Source organism: Amblyomma maculatum, chromosome 1, assembly GCF_055883805.1.
Source record: "Amblyomma maculatum isolate TAMU_Amacu chromosome 1, ASM5588380v1, whole genome shotgun sequence".
NCBI classification, from domain to species: Eukaryota; Metazoa; Arthropoda; class Arachnida; order Ixodida; family Ixodidae; genus Amblyomma; species Amblyomma maculatum.
This window is the reverse complement of record NC_139344.1, coordinates 63,537,614-63,555,026: the sequence shown is the minus strand read 5'-3', so window position 1 is coordinate 63,555,026 and position 17,413 is coordinate 63,537,614. Positions and strand designations below refer to the sequence as shown.

General features: G+C 47.6%; 22 non-coding genes and 1 pseudogene across 22 annotated transcripts; all 23 read right to left on the bottom strand.

The window, feature by feature from the left end:
- Positions 1-554: 554 nt before the first annotated feature.
- Positions 555-626, bottom strand: TRNAC-GCA (transfer RNA cysteine (anticodon GCA)). Its single transcript has one exon. It is a non-coding gene; the product is annotated as a tRNA-Cys (tRNA).
- A 76-nt stretch (positions 627-702) lies between these two features.
- TRNAC-GCA (transfer RNA cysteine (anticodon GCA)) lies at positions 703-774 on the bottom strand. The gene has a single exon. It is a non-coding gene; the product is annotated as a tRNA-Cys (tRNA).
- Positions 775-850: 76 nt separating this feature from the next.
- Positions 851-922, bottom strand: TRNAC-GCA (transfer RNA cysteine (anticodon GCA)). The gene has a single exon. It is a non-coding gene; the product is annotated as a tRNA-Cys (tRNA).
- Positions 923-998: 76 nt separating this feature from the next.
- On the bottom strand, positions 999-1,070 carry TRNAC-GCA (transfer RNA cysteine (anticodon GCA)). The gene has a single exon. It is a non-coding gene; the product is annotated as a tRNA-Cys (tRNA).
- A 76-nt stretch (positions 1,071-1,146) lies between these two features.
- TRNAC-GCA (transfer RNA cysteine (anticodon GCA)) lies at positions 1,147-1,218 on the bottom strand. Its single transcript has one exon. It is a non-coding gene; the product is annotated as a tRNA-Cys (tRNA).
- Positions 1,219-6,296: 5,078 nt separating this feature from the next.
- On the bottom strand, positions 6,297-6,368 carry TRNAC-GCA (transfer RNA cysteine (anticodon GCA)). Its single transcript has one exon. It is a non-coding gene; the product is annotated as a tRNA-Cys (tRNA).
- A 76-nt stretch (positions 6,369-6,444) lies between these two features.
- Positions 6,445-6,516, bottom strand: TRNAC-GCA (transfer RNA cysteine (anticodon GCA)). Its single transcript has one exon. It is a non-coding gene; the product is annotated as a tRNA-Cys (tRNA).
- A 76-nt stretch (positions 6,517-6,592) lies between these two features.
- On the bottom strand, positions 6,593-6,664 carry TRNAC-GCA (transfer RNA cysteine (anticodon GCA)). The gene has a single exon. It is a non-coding gene; the product is annotated as a tRNA-Cys (tRNA).
- Positions 6,665-6,886: 222 nt separating this feature from the next.
- On the bottom strand, positions 6,887-6,958 carry TRNAC-GCA (transfer RNA cysteine (anticodon GCA)). Its single transcript has one exon. It is a non-coding gene; the product is annotated as a tRNA-Cys (tRNA).
- Positions 6,959-7,034: 76 nt separating this feature from the next.
- TRNAC-GCA (transfer RNA cysteine (anticodon GCA)) lies at positions 7,035-7,106 on the bottom strand. Its single transcript has one exon. It is a non-coding gene; the product is annotated as a tRNA-Cys (tRNA).
- A 76-nt stretch (positions 7,107-7,182) lies between these two features.
- Positions 7,183-7,254, bottom strand: TRNAC-GCA (transfer RNA cysteine (anticodon GCA)). Its single transcript has one exon. It is a non-coding gene; the product is annotated as a tRNA-Cys (tRNA).
- Positions 7,255-12,229: 4,975 nt separating this feature from the next.
- On the bottom strand, positions 12,230-12,301 carry TRNAC-GCA (transfer RNA cysteine (anticodon GCA)). Its single transcript has one exon. It is a non-coding gene; the product is annotated as a tRNA-Cys (tRNA).
- Positions 12,302-12,379: 78 nt separating this feature from the next.
- Positions 12,380-12,451, bottom strand: TRNAC-GCA (transfer RNA cysteine (anticodon GCA)). The gene has a single exon. It is a non-coding gene; the product is annotated as a tRNA-Cys (tRNA).
- A 76-nt stretch (positions 12,452-12,527) lies between these two features.
- TRNAC-GCA (transfer RNA cysteine (anticodon GCA)) lies at positions 12,528-12,599 on the bottom strand. The gene has a single exon. It is a non-coding gene; the product is annotated as a tRNA-Cys (tRNA).
- A 76-nt stretch (positions 12,600-12,675) lies between these two features.
- On the bottom strand, positions 12,676-12,747 carry TRNAC-GCA (transfer RNA cysteine (anticodon GCA)). Its single transcript has one exon. It is a non-coding gene; the product is annotated as a tRNA-Cys (tRNA).
- Positions 12,748-12,823: 76 nt separating this feature from the next.
- TRNAC-GCA (transfer RNA cysteine (anticodon GCA)) lies at positions 12,824-12,895 on the bottom strand. Its single transcript has one exon. It is a non-coding gene; the product is annotated as a tRNA-Cys (tRNA).
- A 143-nt stretch (positions 12,896-13,038) lies between these two features.
- LOC146202623 (uncharacterized) lies at positions 13,039-14,905 on the bottom strand (annotated as a pseudogene).
- Positions 14,906-15,133: 228 nt separating this feature from the next.
- On the bottom strand, positions 15,134-15,205 carry TRNAC-GCA (transfer RNA cysteine (anticodon GCA)). Its single transcript has one exon. It is a non-coding gene; the product is annotated as a tRNA-Cys (tRNA).
- A 76-nt stretch (positions 15,206-15,281) lies between these two features.
- On the bottom strand, positions 15,282-15,353 carry TRNAC-GCA (transfer RNA cysteine (anticodon GCA)). The gene has a single exon. It is a non-coding gene; the product is annotated as a tRNA-Cys (tRNA).
- A 76-nt stretch (positions 15,354-15,429) lies between these two features.
- On the bottom strand, positions 15,430-15,501 carry TRNAC-GCA (transfer RNA cysteine (anticodon GCA)). Its single transcript has one exon. It is a non-coding gene; the product is annotated as a tRNA-Cys (tRNA).
- A 76-nt stretch (positions 15,502-15,577) lies between these two features.
- Positions 15,578-15,649, bottom strand: TRNAC-GCA (transfer RNA cysteine (anticodon GCA)). Its single transcript has one exon. It is a non-coding gene; the product is annotated as a tRNA-Cys (tRNA).
- Positions 15,650-15,725: 76 nt separating this feature from the next.
- TRNAC-GCA (transfer RNA cysteine (anticodon GCA)) lies at positions 15,726-15,797 on the bottom strand. Its single transcript has one exon. It is a non-coding gene; the product is annotated as a tRNA-Cys (tRNA).
- A 76-nt stretch (positions 15,798-15,873) lies between these two features.
- TRNAC-GCA (transfer RNA cysteine (anticodon GCA)) lies at positions 15,874-15,945 on the bottom strand. Its single transcript has one exon. It is a non-coding gene; the product is annotated as a tRNA-Cys (tRNA).
- Between the last annotated feature and the right edge of the window lie 1,468 nt (positions 15,946-17,413).

The following is a 17,413-nucleotide window of genomic DNA, read 5'->3' as shown; positions in this document are numbered from 1 at the left end:
TGTGAAGTTGTGAAGGACAAAGGCAGTCTTTTACGGTCATACGCTTAGTTAATGACATGATAAAGAAATTGGGCTAGCTCAGAGCAGAACGTTTTATAGAAAATGGCCCCTAAGTTATCAGGCCGAGGTGCTTTCCCGGAAGCTAGGTCATTTATTGCACATTCTATCTCACTTCGTGTAATTGATTGTTCTAGCTCAGTCTTCACTTCTTCGTCAAGCTTTGGCATCAGTGGGAGGAATTCTTTTTAAAACTCATCTTTAAGGTCTCGTGAATGACTTACAATTTCTTTCAAGTGCTCGGCAATGCCTTGCTTAATTTCATTTCTGTCCGACGTAATGTTGTCACTTAAAGCTAGCTGGCGGATTTCTTTCTGACATGCGTATATCTTTTCATCTGAAAGAGCGCATTTGGTTGGCATTTCATCCGCCCAAAGCTTCTCTCACCTTGATCTCGCTACTGCCGTTGAGCTATACACCCAGCAACGGTAGGAAGGGCTCGAGCTGCTCCTATAAAGAACAAAAACAGCGCTAGTAGAAGAATAAAACAATCGCGAAGGGGGCACCCGGGTTTGAACCGGGGACCTCTCGATCTGCAGTCGAATGATCTACCTCTGAGCTATACCCCCAGCACGTAGGGCAAGGGCTCGAGCTGCTCCTATAAAGAACAAAAACAGCGCTAGTAGAAGAATAAAACAATCGCGAAGGGGGCACCCGGGTTTGAGCCGGGGACCTCTCGATCTGCAGTCGAATGATCTACCTCTGAGCTATACCCCCAGCACGTAGGGCAAGGGCTCGAGCTGCTACTATAAAGAACACAAACAGCGCTAGTAGAAGAATAAAACAATCGCGAAGGGGGCACCCGGATTTGAACCGGGGACCTCTCGATCTGCAGTCGAATGATCTACCTCTGAGCTATACCCCCAGCACGTAGGGCAAGGGCTCGAGCTGCTCCTATAAAGAACAAAAACAGCGCTAGTAGAAGAACAAAACAATCGCGAAGGGGGCACCCGGGTTTGAACCGGGGACCTCTCGATCTGCAGTCGAATGCTCTACCACTGAGCTATACCCCCAGCACGTAGGGCAAGGGCTCGAGCTGCTACTATAAAGAACACAAACAGCGTTAGCTGAAGAATAAAACAATCGCGAAGGGGGCACCCGGGTTTGAACCGGGGACCTCTCGATCTGCAGTCGAATGCTCTACCACTGAGCTATACCCCTTTTTTTTTTTTTTTTTTTTTATTATTATTGCCTGCTTTGACAAATACACTGCAAATATATATAGATAAAACACGGTGACCATGCCGTGGTCAGCCTGAATGCTTAAAACTTCTTAAAATGAACAAGTTCATCTAGGACGCCAATCCAGTCTGGAGGTTCTGGCAATGTACGGTAAACATCTCGTAAGTACAAAATGCTTTCAATGAAATTCTCCCTGACTGGACGGACGTTTACATCGGCGTGCCTAACAGCCATCCTTGTTCGCCATATGCTGTGGAGCCCCAGAACCATGATTAGATCATAAGGAATGTCTCCATCGTTTTCAATTGGTAGAAAACGGATTCCGTACGGTGTTATTGGTAGGTCTTTCTTTAGAGTCCTTTGCAAGATGTCCCAGTAGAAGACTGGATCCCAGCAATCAATAAATACATGATCTATTGTTTCTGGTTTCTTGCATAATATACAGTTAGTTGTCCATGGAACGAATATTCCCTTTTCCTCTAACCAAGTCTTAACTGGGAGCGTGCCTGTATGAAGTTTAAAGAAGAAGGTTTTAATGCTGGGCTTAATATTCATCTTTTTAACTCTCTTTAAAACATCATTTCCTGGGCCTCCACAGTATATTGTTCGGTACCTGGGTGTTGGCAACATTGTATCCAGTAGGTCTCTGTACAGTTTTTTCCTTTGCACTGAACTTAAGTACTCAAGGGAAAATCGAGCCTTTAAGATTTGTACTGCAAGTACAACTTCTCGCCAAAACCCAGTTACTGCGCGTCCACCGTCATTGCATGATGAAACAATAAATTCAGGTAAGGCATTGCCTAAGTGCACTTGCATTACTGTGCGCAAAAAGTAGTCTTTCTGGTCCCGCAGAAAAATAAATCGCGACACAATTTGTCTTAAAAACAGGTGAGACAGGCCTAATCCACCATTACAAACAGAATGAAACAAATTCGTCCTACTAGTACGTTCCCAACTTGCCCCCCAAATGAAAACCGCGAACACTCTGTGAATTTTTTGCAGATTTGTGCGTTTCATGAACAAAAATTGGAGTACGAACCACACCTTGGATATCAAAAAAAGATTGCAGACAGTCGCGCGGGCAAACATGGACAAATTACGGCCTTGCCAGCCTTGCGCCTTTTCCCTGACCCTTTCTGTCTCTTGACGCCAGTACTGTTCGCTATCTTGATAGCTATCAAGTGGCATACCCAGATACTTCGTAGGCAACGATGTCCATCGCATGTTTGCAAACGTTTCCGGTCTTTCGTACCAGTTACCATGCCAAAAGCCAGCCGATTTTTCCCAGTTAATCTCACAGCCAGTTGCGGTGCAAAAGCCGCCAGCAACCTCGACTGCCTCACTTACGCTTTGTCGGTTCACACAGAAAATGGCAATATCATCCGCGTACGCAAGTACTTTCACTTCAGATGCTTGTAGCTTGAATCCACGGATTCTTTCATTATTAATCAGGCTTAAACAAAAGGGCTCTAGATACAAGGCAAATAGAAGAGGGGACAATGGACATCCTTGCCTCACTGACGATCGCACGGCTATTGCGTCAGTAAGACTTTTATTTACAATAATACGGGTAGAGCACCCAGCGTATGCCATTTTGACTCCATCTACGATAACACTTCCGATATTTACATGCTCTAAAATGGTGAAAAGGACGTCATGTGAAACGTTGTCAAATGCTTTTGACAAGTCAAGCTGCATCATTGCTACATGTCTTCCGTCTGCATCGCAACACTCTAAAACGCATCTTGCTGTGTGTACATTCGTACAGATAGTGCGGCCCTTAATGCCCCACGTTTGGTGTGGACCTACCAACTGTTTAATGACACCTTGCACCCTCCTTGCCAACACTTTCATAAACAATTTATAATCCACATTTGTGAGGCTTATAGGCCGATAGGACTCCACCGATAGAAATTTGACTGCGTCATCTGATTTAGGAATTAAGACAATATGTGAAGCTTTGAAAGATGGCGGCATTTGTTTAACATGGTATGCTTCCTTTATTACGCAGTACAATGCCCTGCTGGCTTCTGATTTGAATTTCTTGTAAAAAGCAGCCCCTAATCCGTCAGGACCGGGTGATTTTCCAGCGCTTATTTCTTCTATAGCCTGCTCAATTTCAAGTACACTGATTGGTTGCTCAAGCCTGGCTTTAACTTCATCCTCAAGCCTGGGCATGGTCTGCAAAAACTGACTTTCGAATTGTTCTTTCCTTTGCTTAGCCCGCCCAAGTAGCTCACTATAGTACTCTGCAAACACTTCTTTGATAACCTCGCATTCTGTTGCAACTTCGTTATGGTGAAGTATCTTTTTAATTTTGTTTTTTTCCGCGTATCTTTTCTCGTCACCGAGTGAGCGCTTGTTCGGTGTCTCGCCAACCCATAATCGCTCTGCTCGTGCTCGCACAATAGCTCCCCTATATCTTTCTTCATCGATAAGCTCAAGTTTTTTCTTAACTTCTTTAATCTGCTTCGACCACAATCCAGGCGTCCCGCTATCTAGGTTCAGCAACAAGTTGAGTTGACGGTGCAGATCTTGCTCGTTCTCTTTACTGACATGTCGTAAAATGGTTGCTCTTTCTATTGCTTTCATTTTTATATTGTTCTTAAAACTTTCCCACTCACTCATCCAGTCCCCTGATTTCGTCGCAAACAGTGCGTTGAACATTTCCTTTACTTCGTTCACATAGCTCTCATCATCCAAAAGTTTAAAATTAAATTTCCAAAGCTCCCAGTTAAATTTAGATTTATTTTCCTTTGCTCCTATGCAAAAAACTACTAGGCTGTGATCTGTAAAAGACACGTGCTTAACTTCATAACTTCGGCACAGAGGCGCGAGTTCTAGGGAAATGTATGCACGATCTAGCCTCGCATGGCTTTCTCTTTGGAAATGGGTGTACTGGCATTGTCCATTAGGTGACAGAAGCCAACCAACGTCTTCTAGATGATACTCTGTGGTTAACGTCCTTAATAAGTGTGCGCTGGGGTCCTTCACAGGCTGAAGTTTTACGCGATCTTCAGGCATACATACACAATTGAAGTCACCCACCATAACAACACATCTTTCACCCTTCAAATGCTGTTCGAGCTGCTCGAAGAACAACCTACGCTCCCCTTCCTTATTAGGTGCATAGACGCATATCATACGCCATTTCAAATTAGAGAAGGAAAAGTCAACAACAATCAGGCGTCCAGAAGGGCACACTGTGACTGCCTCCTCGACAATGCCCAGACTGTTGCGAATAAAAATAACACATCCTGCCGAATTGCCAACAGCATGACACACACATACATTGTACCTATCTCTGAATGGTTGCACCATGCGGTCCGTTTGTTCTTCACTTTCTACCTTCGTTTCTTGTATAGCGACTAAGTCCAATTCGTTTTCAAGAAATAGCCGACTAACTTGATATTGCCGCCGCCTCGCTGTCATTCCGCGAACGTTTAAGGTGGCTATACGTAACGCAGACTGGAGGTTTACTGCCATTTAATTGCAAAACAAAAGGACCGCACAGCGCTTACCACGGCAGTCTGGGAAGCAGTTGAGCATGTGCACTTGCTTTTTTGGTTGAGCCCGTAGCCACTGCGAAGAGGCCTTGCTTCTCGGTCGAAGCACCTTGAAGGGTTTGTCCAGTTCCTTGTGCACAAACTTCACAATCGCTCTTTGCTACGAGGGCGGTGTCCCGACCGTATTCCGGTCGAGGGAGATGTTTGGCTTCGGTCTGAAGCTAGGTCGCCGTGGCATGACGGCTTTGGGGGGCGGTCCCTCGTTGTTAGTGTAGTCAAGGCCGTCTCCTGCTCCCACGCTGTCCCCGTGCGTTCTTTTTGAGTTCACAGTTAATTCCATCGGCTCCCGCTGACTTCCATTGCCTGCGGCTGACGCTGCTCTTCGGTCACTACTAGACGCAGCCTTCGTAACTTCAGGTGACTGCATGCCGTCCTGGGTGTGTTCGTCTGGCTGGCCCTCCGACAAGGTGCTCTCGGAGGACTTCTCAGCAGCCTCCGAAGGCGTCTTTACTTGTGTAGCAAGTGACTGGCTTTTCGTGTCGCGGCTTGCGGCCTGCGTGGAGCCTTCAGAATTTTCGGAAGACGCGTTAGGGCATCGCGTGGACACTTCTAGCCTCCCTTTCGCTGCTTCCTCGGCGTCGGCTTCATCCATAATGAGGTCTGAAGCGTCCTCTTGTTGCAGTGGTCCAGTAACACTCGCGTAAGTTTTAACGCACATGTCCTCCCGATGACCAAAGCGCCTGCATCGGGTGCAACGAGGAACACGACACTCGCGTCTAATCTGCCCCGCAGTCCGGCACCGGAGACAAAGCGGAGCTCTGCCCGGCACTACAACCAGAGCCAACTCGCCTGCTACGCGGAGCTGGTGCGGGAGGTCATCCACCGAAACACCGGATTTCAGCTTGAGCCCAATTACTCTTGTCGTTGATGCTTTGTCCGCAACGCCACTGACACGCCACTTTTCTTTCGAAATGTCCGTTACCTTCCCAAAAGGTGCCAGGGCAGATCGCACGTCGTCGTCATGGACACCGTAGACAAGCCAGTGCAACTTTAGCCTCAAGTCCTGGTTCATTGGGTCGATGATGACGCATCGTCGTTCCTTCACCTTGAAATCACGCAGGGCCAACATTTTCTTCATCCCGTCTCCGCTCTTGAATGTAAGCGCCCAGACGTGATTCATCTGGTACGCCCCCAAGGCAATCACCTCAGGGAGCATATCCAGACTATCCAACGCATCGCGGAAGTCTTCCACGCGATACGGCCGACATCTCACATCGGCAGGCAGAAAAACAGTATTTAAAACATTCCGACCTGATGGCAGTTGAGGCAAAATGACTTGATAATCCTGGTCCGGTAAGTCCGCAATCCTGTTTCCGCGACCCAGCTGGGCCGCTGTTACCGCTCCGTCGGAGCACATGATGGCACGTCCGTTCGCCTCGGCGGCCGGAAGTAGAATCCCACTGAGCTATACCCCCAGCACGTAGGGCAAGGGCTCGAGCTGCTACTATAAAGAACACAAACAGCGTTAGCTGAAGAATAAAACAATCGCGAAGGGGGCACCCGGGTTTGAACCGGGGACCTCTCGATCTGCAGTCGAATGCTCTACCACTGAGCTATACCCCCAGCACGTAGGGCAAGCGCTCGAGCTGCTCCTATAAAGAACAAAAACAGCGCTAGTAGAAGAATAAAACAATCGCAAAGGGGGCACCCGGGTTTGAACCGGGGACCTCTCGATCTGCAGTCGAATGCTCTACCTCTGAGCTATACCCCCAGCACGTAGGGCAAGGGCTCGAGCTGCTACTATAAAGAACACAAACAGCGCTAGTAGAAGAATAAAACAATCGCGAAGGGGGCAGCCGGGTTTGAACCGGGGACCTCTCGATCTGCAGTCGAATGCTCTACCTCTGAGCTATACCCCCAGCACGTAGGGCAAGGGCTCGAGCTGCTGCTATAAAGAACACACACAGCGTTAGCTGAAGAATAAAACAATCGCGAAGGGGGCACCCGGGTTTGAACCGGACATCTCGATCTGCAGTCGAATGCTCTACCTCTGAGCTATACCCCCAGCACGTAGGGCAAGGGCTCGAGCTGCTGCTATAAAGAACACACACAGCGTTAGCTGAAGAATAAAACAATCGCGAAGGGGGCACCCGGGTTTGAACCGGGGACCTCTCGATCTGCAGTCGAATGCTCTACCACTGAGCTATACCCCCAGCACGTAGGGCAAGGGCTCGAGCTGCTCCTATAAAGAACAAAAACAGCGCTAGTAGAAGAATAAAACAATCGCGAAGGGGGCACCCGGGTTTGAACCGAGGACCTCTCGATCTGCAGTCGAATGCTCTACCTCTGAGCTATACCCCCAGCACGTAGGGCAAGGGCTCGCGCTGCTACTATAAAGAACACAAACAGCGCTAGTAGAAGAATAAAACAATCGCGAAGGGGGCACCCGGGTTTGAACCGGGGAACTCTCGATCTGCAGTCGAATGCTCTACCTCTGAGCTATACCCCCTTTTTTTTTTTTTCTTTATTGCCTGACTTTGACACAAATACACCGCACTGGAACTCAAAACAACAGGAAAAAAAGGAATAATATATGTACACAAAGGTAGCTAGCGTTGCCTAACACCCACTGAGGGGCAGGCATTGTCACGTTTAAAATTCCTTGAGCACCGTCAAAGGTTCCAGCTTTGACAGCCACTCAGGAGCACATGGTTGCAATTTAAGCACGTCGAGCCATCGCTGCACACTTTCACGGAAATACATGCGGGCTGGCCGTGCATCTGGATCGCAGTGATAACCAGCCATTCGTGCGCGCCATATACTGTGGAGGCACATTAACATAACCTGGTCTAACGGCATATCATCGTGGTTATCCAATGGCAAATACCTAATGCCATGGGAATCAAGTGGCAACTGTTTTTTAATTGTCCTTTGCAGAACATCCCACAAATATACCCCCTCCCAGCAATGCAAAAACACGTGATCTATTGTCTCTGGCTGTTTGCAGATGAGACATTGGGCCCCCCACGGTAGGAAAATACCCTTTTCCTCCATAAATGATTTTACACTCAAAGTACCGGTATGTAGCATAAAGAAAAAAGTTTTAGCTCCCGTAGCAACTTGCATTTTCTTTACGCGTTTTAATACATTACTTCCTGTGCCTCCATAGTATAAAGCTCGGTACAAGGGCACCGGGAACACCACTTCACAAACATCCTTGTATAATGTTCTCCTGTTAACATTACTTAAATACTCTTTCGAAAAACGTGCGCTTAAGAATTTCACGCTCAAAACAATTTCCCTAAAGAATCCAAAAAGAGATCCCGGCATACATTGCGTATAAACTACGAAATCAGGCAACGCTCGACCAAGTCTTTGTTGACACACTGTGCGCAGGAATGGATCACTGGCATCCCTAAAAAACATAAACCGGTTGACAATCTGTCGCACAAACAAATGACCCAGACCAAGCCCTCCATGCTTCACCTGCCGGAACAAATTTGTCCGACTGCACCTCTCCCAACTCGAGGCCCAAACAAACACCGCAAAAACTCGATGCAATTTTTGCACATTTACACGGGAGCAATGCAACACTTGCATTACATACCATAACTTACTAATTAAAAACAGGTTGCAAACTGCGGCTCTTGCAAATATTGATAATTGAGCGCTTTTCCATTTCTCCGCTTTTTCACGGGTTTCTCTGACCTGCTCTAGCCAGTATGGCTCGCTTTCCTTGTAGAATTCCAAGGGCACACCCAAGTACCTTGCAGGCGTTGTAACCCACGACACATTAGCGAAAGTGTCGGGGGTCAGCTGCCATTCTCCGTGCCAAAATCCCAAGCACTTACCCCAGTTAACTTTACTCCCTGTGACTTTGCTAAAATGTTTTACCACATCCACTGCCCTCTTTATACTCGGCTTATTCACACAAAAAACCGCAACGTCGTCTGCGTAAGCCAGCAATTTGACTTCTGACTCCTGCAGTCGAAAACCATCAATGTCATTGTTTTGTAGGATGCTTAAACACAATGTTTCAATATAAATGCCGAACAAAAGAGGGCTGAGGGGGCAACCTTGGCGCACCGAACGTCGTACGTTGATGGGGGCCCCCAGTGACTTATTGACAATTAATCTCGTAGTGCAGTTACGGTACGCCAAGGCCACTCCCTCTCGAATAACAGAGCCGACATTAACATAGTCTAATATACTGAACAGAATAGTATGTGCCACACAATCAAAAGCTTTCTCCAAGTCCAACTGCAGTAACGCAACACATGCATGAGTTGCATCGCAGCATTCAAGCACACTTCGCGCTTTGTGAATGTTCTGAAAGATAGATCGCCCTTTGATACCGCACGTTTGGTGAGGGCCCACTAGTTCGCATATAACCGTTTGTAATCTGCCCGCAAGTACCTTCATATAAATCTTGTAATCAACGTTTGTCAGAGCTATGGGCCTGTAAGACGACAACTGCCTAAGCTTATCTGGTTGGTCAGTTTTCGGAATAAGTACTGTGTGCGACGATCCGAAAGACGCAGGCAGTGCCTGCAGTTCATACGCATCATTAAACAAGGCACACAACAAAGGAGATAGCTGTCCCTTGAACGCTTTATAAAAAGCCGCACTCAGGCCATCAGGCCCGGGTGATTTCCCTGGGTTTAAATTTTCTATTGCCTGCTGCACTTCTTGTTCGCTTATTGGCCGCTCCAGTCTTTCTTTTTGTTCTTCATCAATTTTTGGCATCGCGTCAAGAAAGGATTCTTTAAAACGGTCCAAATTAACCTCTCGGGACGAAAATAGCTCTTCATAATACTCCCGGAAAGCTTTCGCGATTCCTTCGTTATCAGTTTCTGTGCGTCCTGCCCAATCTACCTCTGCCACGTGATTTCGCCTTGCATTTGCTTTTTCTATTCCCAACGATCTTTTTGTCGGCGTCTCACCCATGGCCAATTTTTCCGCTCTCGCACGCACCAGTGCTCCGCGATAACGGTCTTCGTCATTCAGTTGAAGTCTTTGCTTTATTTTTCTAACGTCGTCCATGTATAACCCTGGCGTGTTACACTCCAGGGCTAACAATTTATCTAGCAAAGATCTTAAATGCATTTCATTTTGTTCTTCTTGAAACCGTATGCAGCTGGCTTTTTCTATAGCTTTGATTTTAATTTGTTGCTTACAGAGTTCCCATTCTTGACCCAGTTCGTGGGTGTCCTCCTGACAAATCTTACCAATTTCTTCTTCTACTAGTCTCGTGAATTGCTCGTCATTCAGCAGTTTATTATTTAACTTCCACAATTCCCAATTAAAACCGCTACCTCCCTTTCTTGCTCCAATTGTACACTGAACCATGCAGTGATCTGAGTACGTTACCGCCAAAACATAATACTCCTGGCATTTTGGGGCCAGTTCTGCGGACACATAAATCCTGTCAAGGCGGGCGTGGCTAGCACCCTGAAAATGAGTATACTGAACCCGTTGCTCGCTCGTGAGACACTCTGCAACGTCTTCCAGTGCAAACTCGTCAATCAAGCGCGAAAGTACCTCTGTGCTACGATCCCTAAATGTACGATGACTAGTTTTGTCACCGGAGCTCAGTACACAATTGAAATCTCCCAGAAAGACAAGTTGCTTATCCGTGTTTAAATACCCTTCAACAAAATCAAACAAAGCAGCCCTCTCCTCAACTATCGTAGGTGCATATATACAAACAGCACGCCACTCAGCCGAGCAAAAACTAAAATCGAGGACCACACCCCGACCCGACTGAAAAGAAGCATGCGACTGCACTACAAGACCCGGCAACTTCTTCACAAACAGGACGCATCCAGCAGATGTGCCGACTGCATGGCTGACAACTGCGTAAAACCGCGACGTGAAACGTTGCATCATGCCCTCGGTCTCTTGTTCACCCTCGACTTTTGTCTCTTGAACTCCAAGTATATCGATGTCATTTTCATTTAAAAGGCGCAGGACTTTTCTCTGCTTCCTTTTCGCTGCTAGACCTCTCACGTTAAGGGTCGCAATCTTTAGTGACAGTTCATAAGCCATTTTCTTAGAGTGAAAAGAGGCCAAGAGCATGGTGCTTACCTCTCACGTCTAGCATGGCGCTAGACGCTTTCGTTGACGCCAGAGCCATGAGGTTGGACTGGCAGACCTTGTGACAGGGGCGGCTTTTCGGCAGCTCTCCTGTCCGTCGAGACATTTGGTCTTGGTTTGAAGGTCGCCCTCCTCCCTATTGGCGTTTTTATCGGCGGCTCGTCGTTGCTAGCTGCCTCTGCCTTGCTTAACTCACTTGTGCTCTCGTCGTGGGCACGCTTCGCAGGGCCTTGGACGTTGGTCGCTCGGCCGCTGCTCTTTTCAAGGGTTTCCTGTCGGCCCGCAGACTCCGGAAGTTCAGTTTTTGAGCTCTCGGCATCGCTCACCCTTTCTTCCTCTGACGGTCCGTTGTTCGGTAGCGTGACTTCCTTGTCTGGCCTACTGATTATCTCGTCACCGCCCCCCGGGGGCACTAACATGCCTGTAGTTGCTGTTAGCTTTTCAGCTTCTCCGACCCCCTTTGCGGCCTCTTCTGTCTCTGCGACATCCATTTGGAGCTCCGTCATGTCCGCCCTCGCTGTCGGTGCAGTGGCCACTGCATACGTCCGTACGCAATCTTCCTCGGAGTGGCCAAAACGCTTACATGTCGAACACCGCGGAATTTTACATTCCCGGCGCACATGACCGGTCCCGCGGCAGCGCAGGCACTGCATTGGCCGCCCAGGCACCACAACAAGGGCCAACTCCCCTGCAACTCTTATCTGATGAGGTAGGTCGTCTATCTTCATCCCTGGCTTCAACTTCAGGAGTACGGCTCTCGTTGTTGAGCCCTTTTCGTGAACGCCCTGGACGCGCCACCGCTCACGGGTAACTTCGGTCACCTCACCGAAAGCCCCAAAAGCAGTTCTGATATCCTCATCCGCCACGCCATGCAACATCCAGTGGAGCCGTAGCTTCACCTGTTGATCCTCCGGGTCAATGATGATACACCGTCGGCCTTTCACTAGAAGCTCCTTGAAGGCTAGCAGCCGCTTGGTTGCTTCAGAGCTGCTCAAGGTCACCGCCCAGACATGGTTTATTTGGTAGGCCCCCAAGGCCACCACGTCTGGGAGCGTACCAGTCTTGGCCAGGGCGTCCCGGAAATCTTCAACCCTGAAGGGTCGCACTCGTACGTCGCCGTGCAAAAAAACTGTGTTGAAAACAACACGTCCGGTGGGCAGATGCGGCAAAATGAGCTGATATTCCTTATCATCGTTTGCGTTAAGCCTGTTACCGCGGCCAGCCTGGGCCGCAATCGCCGCTCCGCCGGAGCTCATGATTCACCGTCCGTACACGCAGGTGGCCGGAAGTAGAATGTCTGAGCTATACCCCCAGCACGTAGGGCAAGGGCTCGAGCTGCTACTATAAAGAACACAAACAGCGTTAGCTGAAGAATAAAACAATCGCGAAGAGGGCACCCGGGTTTGAACCGGGGACCTCTCGATCTGCAGTCGAATGCTCTACCACTGAGCTATACCCCCAGCACTTAGAGCAAGGGCTCGAGCTGCTCCTATAAAGAACAAAAAAACAGCGCTAGTAGAAGAATAAAACAATCGCGAAGGGGGCACCCGGGTTTGAACCGGGGACCTCTCGATCTGCAGTCGAATGCTCTACCACTGAGCTATACCCCCAGCACGTAGAGCAAGGGCTCGAGATGCTACTATAAAGAACACAAACAGCGTTAGCAGAAGAATAAAACAATCGCGAAGGGGGCACCCGGGTTTGAACCGGGGACCTCTCGATCTGCAGTCGAATGCTCTACCACTGAGCTATACCCCCAGCACGTAGAGCAAGGGCTCGAGATGCTACTATAAAGAACACAAACAGCGTTAGCAGAAGAATAAAACAATCGCGAAGGGGGCACCCGGGTTTGAACCGGGGACCTCTCGATCTGCAGTCGAATGCTCTACCACTGAGCTATACCCCCAGCACGTAGAGCAAGGGCTCGAGATGCTACTATAAAGAACACAAACAGCGTTAGCAGAAGAATAAAACAATCGCAAAGGGGGCACCCGGGTTTGAACCGGGGACCTCTCGATCTGCAGTCGAATGCTCTACCACTGAGCTATACCCCCAGCTTTTTTTCTTTATTGCATGAAAAAACTTCCATAAAAAGGAACAACTCCACTTACTTAAACATGTCCATATCTAAAGTTACCGGGCTGCTTAATACGAGCCCGTCATATCCCCAGCCCGACAATGCACAATCATCAGAACATCAAAAGTCTGGGAGACATACACATGCGTCTAGATACGGCATCCAGTTTGGAGGTTCTTGACGTGCAGCATATACACTTCTCACCAAAGCACACTGCTCCCGAAACACGGATTTGGACGATCTTGGTGGCTCTGCATGCCTGTCGATCATGCGGCTTTTCCAAAGGCTGAACAGTCCCATCAACACAAATAGATCGTAAGGCACGACAGAGTTTTTGTCAGGAGGCAAAAATCTAATTGTATAAGGCGTAATTTCAATGTCCTTTTTAAGAGTTCTTTGTAGTATGTCCCAAAAGAACATAGCATCACGGCACAGAATAAAGCAATGATCAATTGTCTCAGGCACGTTACAGAGACGACAATTTACCGACCAGGGCACAAACATCTCCTTATTGTGAAGAAATGTCTTGACAGGCAACGTCGCTGTATGTAATTTGAGAAAGAACGTTTTTGCAGCTGCCTGAATGCACATTTTCCTAACACGCTTTAGAACAGTGGTGTCCAAAAACCCCAGATAAGGCTGCCGATACAACGGTGTAGGGAACAAAAACTCAGTGAGAGCCTGAGTCATCTGCTTTCTCGAGAGGCTATACAGGTAATCTACAGAGAAACGCACAGTGAGAAAATTGAAAGTGTCGGCAACCTCCTTAAGGAATCCCCATAAACGCCCCTCACGAGCCTGCCCAGTTGGTGCGAATAAGTAAGGCAAATGTGGACTAAGACCCCTAATGAGCACAGTTACAAGAAACGGATGGTTTGCCGATTTTAAAAAGAAAAAAACGGGAAACAAGTTGATGCACAAACAAGTGAACAAGGCCCACTCCACCAGACTCTAAGGGAAGAAACAAGTTGTCACGCCGCATGGGCTCCCATTGAGAGCGCCACACAAATGTTGCAAATATTCTGTGTATAACTTGTACTTTCCTCCTCGCACAATGCAGGACTTGGAGGACATACGCAAGCTTTGCAAACAAAAATATGTTACAGACCTGTGCCCTAGCAAACACTGAGTGTTCCCTACCCATCCAAGCCTGCGTTTGTCGCCGCATAGGTACGATTTGTGAATCCCAGTAGGCTGCGCTGTTACGAACTTGGTGCAGCGGAATCCCTAGGTACTGAAGAGGACTACAGTCCCAGCATATGCCTCCAAACTGGCTTGGTCTAGTGCCCCAGTGTCCCAACCAAAAACCTTTGGATTTATCTAAATTAAGGGCCGCGCCTGATACATCGCAGAACTGTTCAGTCAAGTGTAAAGCCTCAAGTACACTCTTTTTGTCAGAACAAAAGATGGCGATATCGTCCGCGTAAGCTAGAATCTTAACTTCACATTGAGCCAGAGAGAAACCACGGATGGCTGCACTGTTAATTATACTGAGACAGAGGGGTTCCAGATATAAGCCAAACAACAGTGGAGACAGTGGACATCCTTGACGAACAGATTATTCCAGTGGTATTGGTTTCGTTAGCTCCTGATTAACAATTAGTCTTGTATACGAGTTCATATAGCACAGCCATATACCTTTCAGCAAAACGACACCAATGTTTGCATTCTCCAAGACCGCGAACAAGAAATTGTGCCGAACTTTATCAAACGCCTTCGCCAGGTCAATTTGAATCAGAGCTACTTGGCCTGTCTCATCTGATACTCCTGGCCCAGATGGTATTACTAGCGAATTTTATAAAACATTTTCGCCTTGCCTAACGCCTGTTTTGATGGAAGTATTCCAAGCATCTTATGATGTGGGTTTCCTGCCACCCACTTTCTATTCAGGCCACACAATATTGATTCCCAAAAGCAAAGATACTAATCGGTTGAAAACTGTTGAAGGATATCGTCCGATTTCCCTTTGTAATGTAGATTACAACATTTTTGCCAAGGTCCTTTGTTCTCGTTTGCAGCTGGTTATCATGGACTTGATAGGTTCGCATCAGGTGTGTGGTATCAGAGGGCGCAGTATTCAAACACACATCCATATTGCACGTTCAGTAATCGAGACAGTATCAGATGAGCTATACCCCCAGCACATAGAACAAGGGCTCGAGCTGCTACTATAAAGAACACAAACAGCGTTAGCAGAAGAATAAAACAATCGCGAAGGGGGCACCCGGGTTTGAAACGGGGACCTTTCGATCTGCAGTCGAATGCTCTACCACTGAGCTATACCCCCAGCACATAGAACAAGGGCTCGAGCTGCTACTATAAAGAGCACAAACAGCGTTAGCAGAAGAATAAAACAATCGCGAAGGGGGCACCCGGGTTTGAAACGGGGACCTTTCGATCTGCAGTCGAATGCTCTACCTCTGAGCTATACCCCCAGCACGTAGGGCAAGGGCTCGAGCTGCTACTATAAAGAACACAAACAGCGTTAGCAGAAGAATAAAACAATCGCGAAGGGGGCACCCGGGTTTGAAACGGGGACCTTTCGATCTGCAGTCGAATGCTCTACCACTGAGCTATACCCCCAGCACATAGAACAAGGGCTCGAGCTGCTACTATAAAGAGCACAAACAGCGTTAGCAGAAGAATAAAACAATCGCGAAGGGGGCACCCGGGTTTGAAACGGGGACCTTTCGATCTGCAGTCGAATGCTCTACCACTGAGCTATACCCCCAGCACATAGAACAAGGGCTCGAGCTGCTACTATAAAGAACACAAACAGCGTTAGCAGAAGAATAAAACAATCGCGAAGGGGGCACCCGGGTTTGAAACGGGGACCTTTCGATCTGCAGTCGAATGCTCTACCACTGAGCTATACCCCCAGCACATAGAACAAGGGCTCGAGCTGCTACTATAAAGAACACAAACAGCGTTAGCAGAAGAATAAAACAATCGCGAAGGGGGCACCCGGGTTTGAAACGGGGACCTCTCGATCTGCAGTCGAATGCTCTACCACTGAGCTATACCCCTTTTTTTTTTTTTTTTCTTTATTGCCTGACTTTGACACAAATACAACGCACTGGAAAACAAAAACAACAGGAACAAAGGAATAATATATGTACACAAAGCTAGTTCGCGTTGCCTATCCCCCACTGAGGGGCAGGCATTGTCATTTTAAAATTCCTTGAGCACCGTCAAAGGTTCCAGCTTTGACAGCCACTCAGGAGCACATGGTTGCAATTTAAGCACGTCGAGCCATCGCTGCACACTTTCACGGAAATACATGCGGGCTGGCCGTGCATCTGGATCGCAGTGATAACCAGCCATTCGTGCGCGCCATATACTGTGGAGGCACATTAACATAACCTGGTCTAACGGCATATCATCGTGGTTATCCAATGGCAAATACCTAATGCCATGGGAATCAAGTGGCAACTGTTTTTTAATTGTCCTTTGCAGAACATCCCACAAATATACCCCCTCCGAGCAATGCAAAAACACGTGATCTATTGTCTCTGGCTGTTTGCAGATGAGACATTGGGCCCCCCACGGTAGGAAAATACCCTTTTCCTCCATAAATGATTTTACACTCAAAGTACCGGTATGTAGCATAAAGAAAAAAGTTTTAGCTCCCGTAGCAACTTGCATTTTCTTTACGCGTTTTAATACATTACTTCCTGTGCCTCCATAGTATAAAGCTCGGTACAAGGGCACCGGGAACACCACTTCACAAACATCCTTGTATAATGTTCTCCTGTTAACATTACTTAAATACTCTTTCGAAAAACGTGCGCTTAAGAATTTCACGCTCAAAACAATTTCCCTAAAGAATCCAAAAAGAGATCCCGGCATACATTGCGTATAAACTACGAAATCAGGCAACGCTCGACCAAGTCTTTGTTGACACACTGTGCGCAGGAATGGATCACTGGCATCCCTAAAAAACATAAACCGGTTGACAATCTGTCGCACAAACAAATGACCCAGACCAAGCCCTCCATGCTTCACCTGCCGGAACAAATTTGTCCGACTGCACCTCTCCCAACTCGAGGCCCAAACAAACACCGCAAAAACTCGATGCAATTTTTGCACATTTACACGGGAGCAATGCAACACTTGCATTACATACCATAACTTACTAATTAAAAACAGGTTGCAAACTGCGGCTCTTGCAAATATTGATAATTGAGCGCTTTTCCATTTCTCCGCTTTTTCACGAGTTTCTCTGACCTGCTCTAGCCAGTAAGGCTCGCTTTCCTTGTAAAATTCCAAGGGCACACCCAAGTACTTTGCAGGCGTTGTAACCCACGGCACATTAGCGAAAGTGTCGGGGGTCAGCTGCCAGTCTCCGTGCCAAAATCCCAGGCACTTACCCCAGTTAACTTTACTCCCTGTGACTTTGCTAAAATGTTTTACCACCTCCACTGTCCTCTTTATACTCTCCTTATTCACACAAAAAACCGCAACGTCGTCTGCGTAAGAGAGCAATTTGACTTCT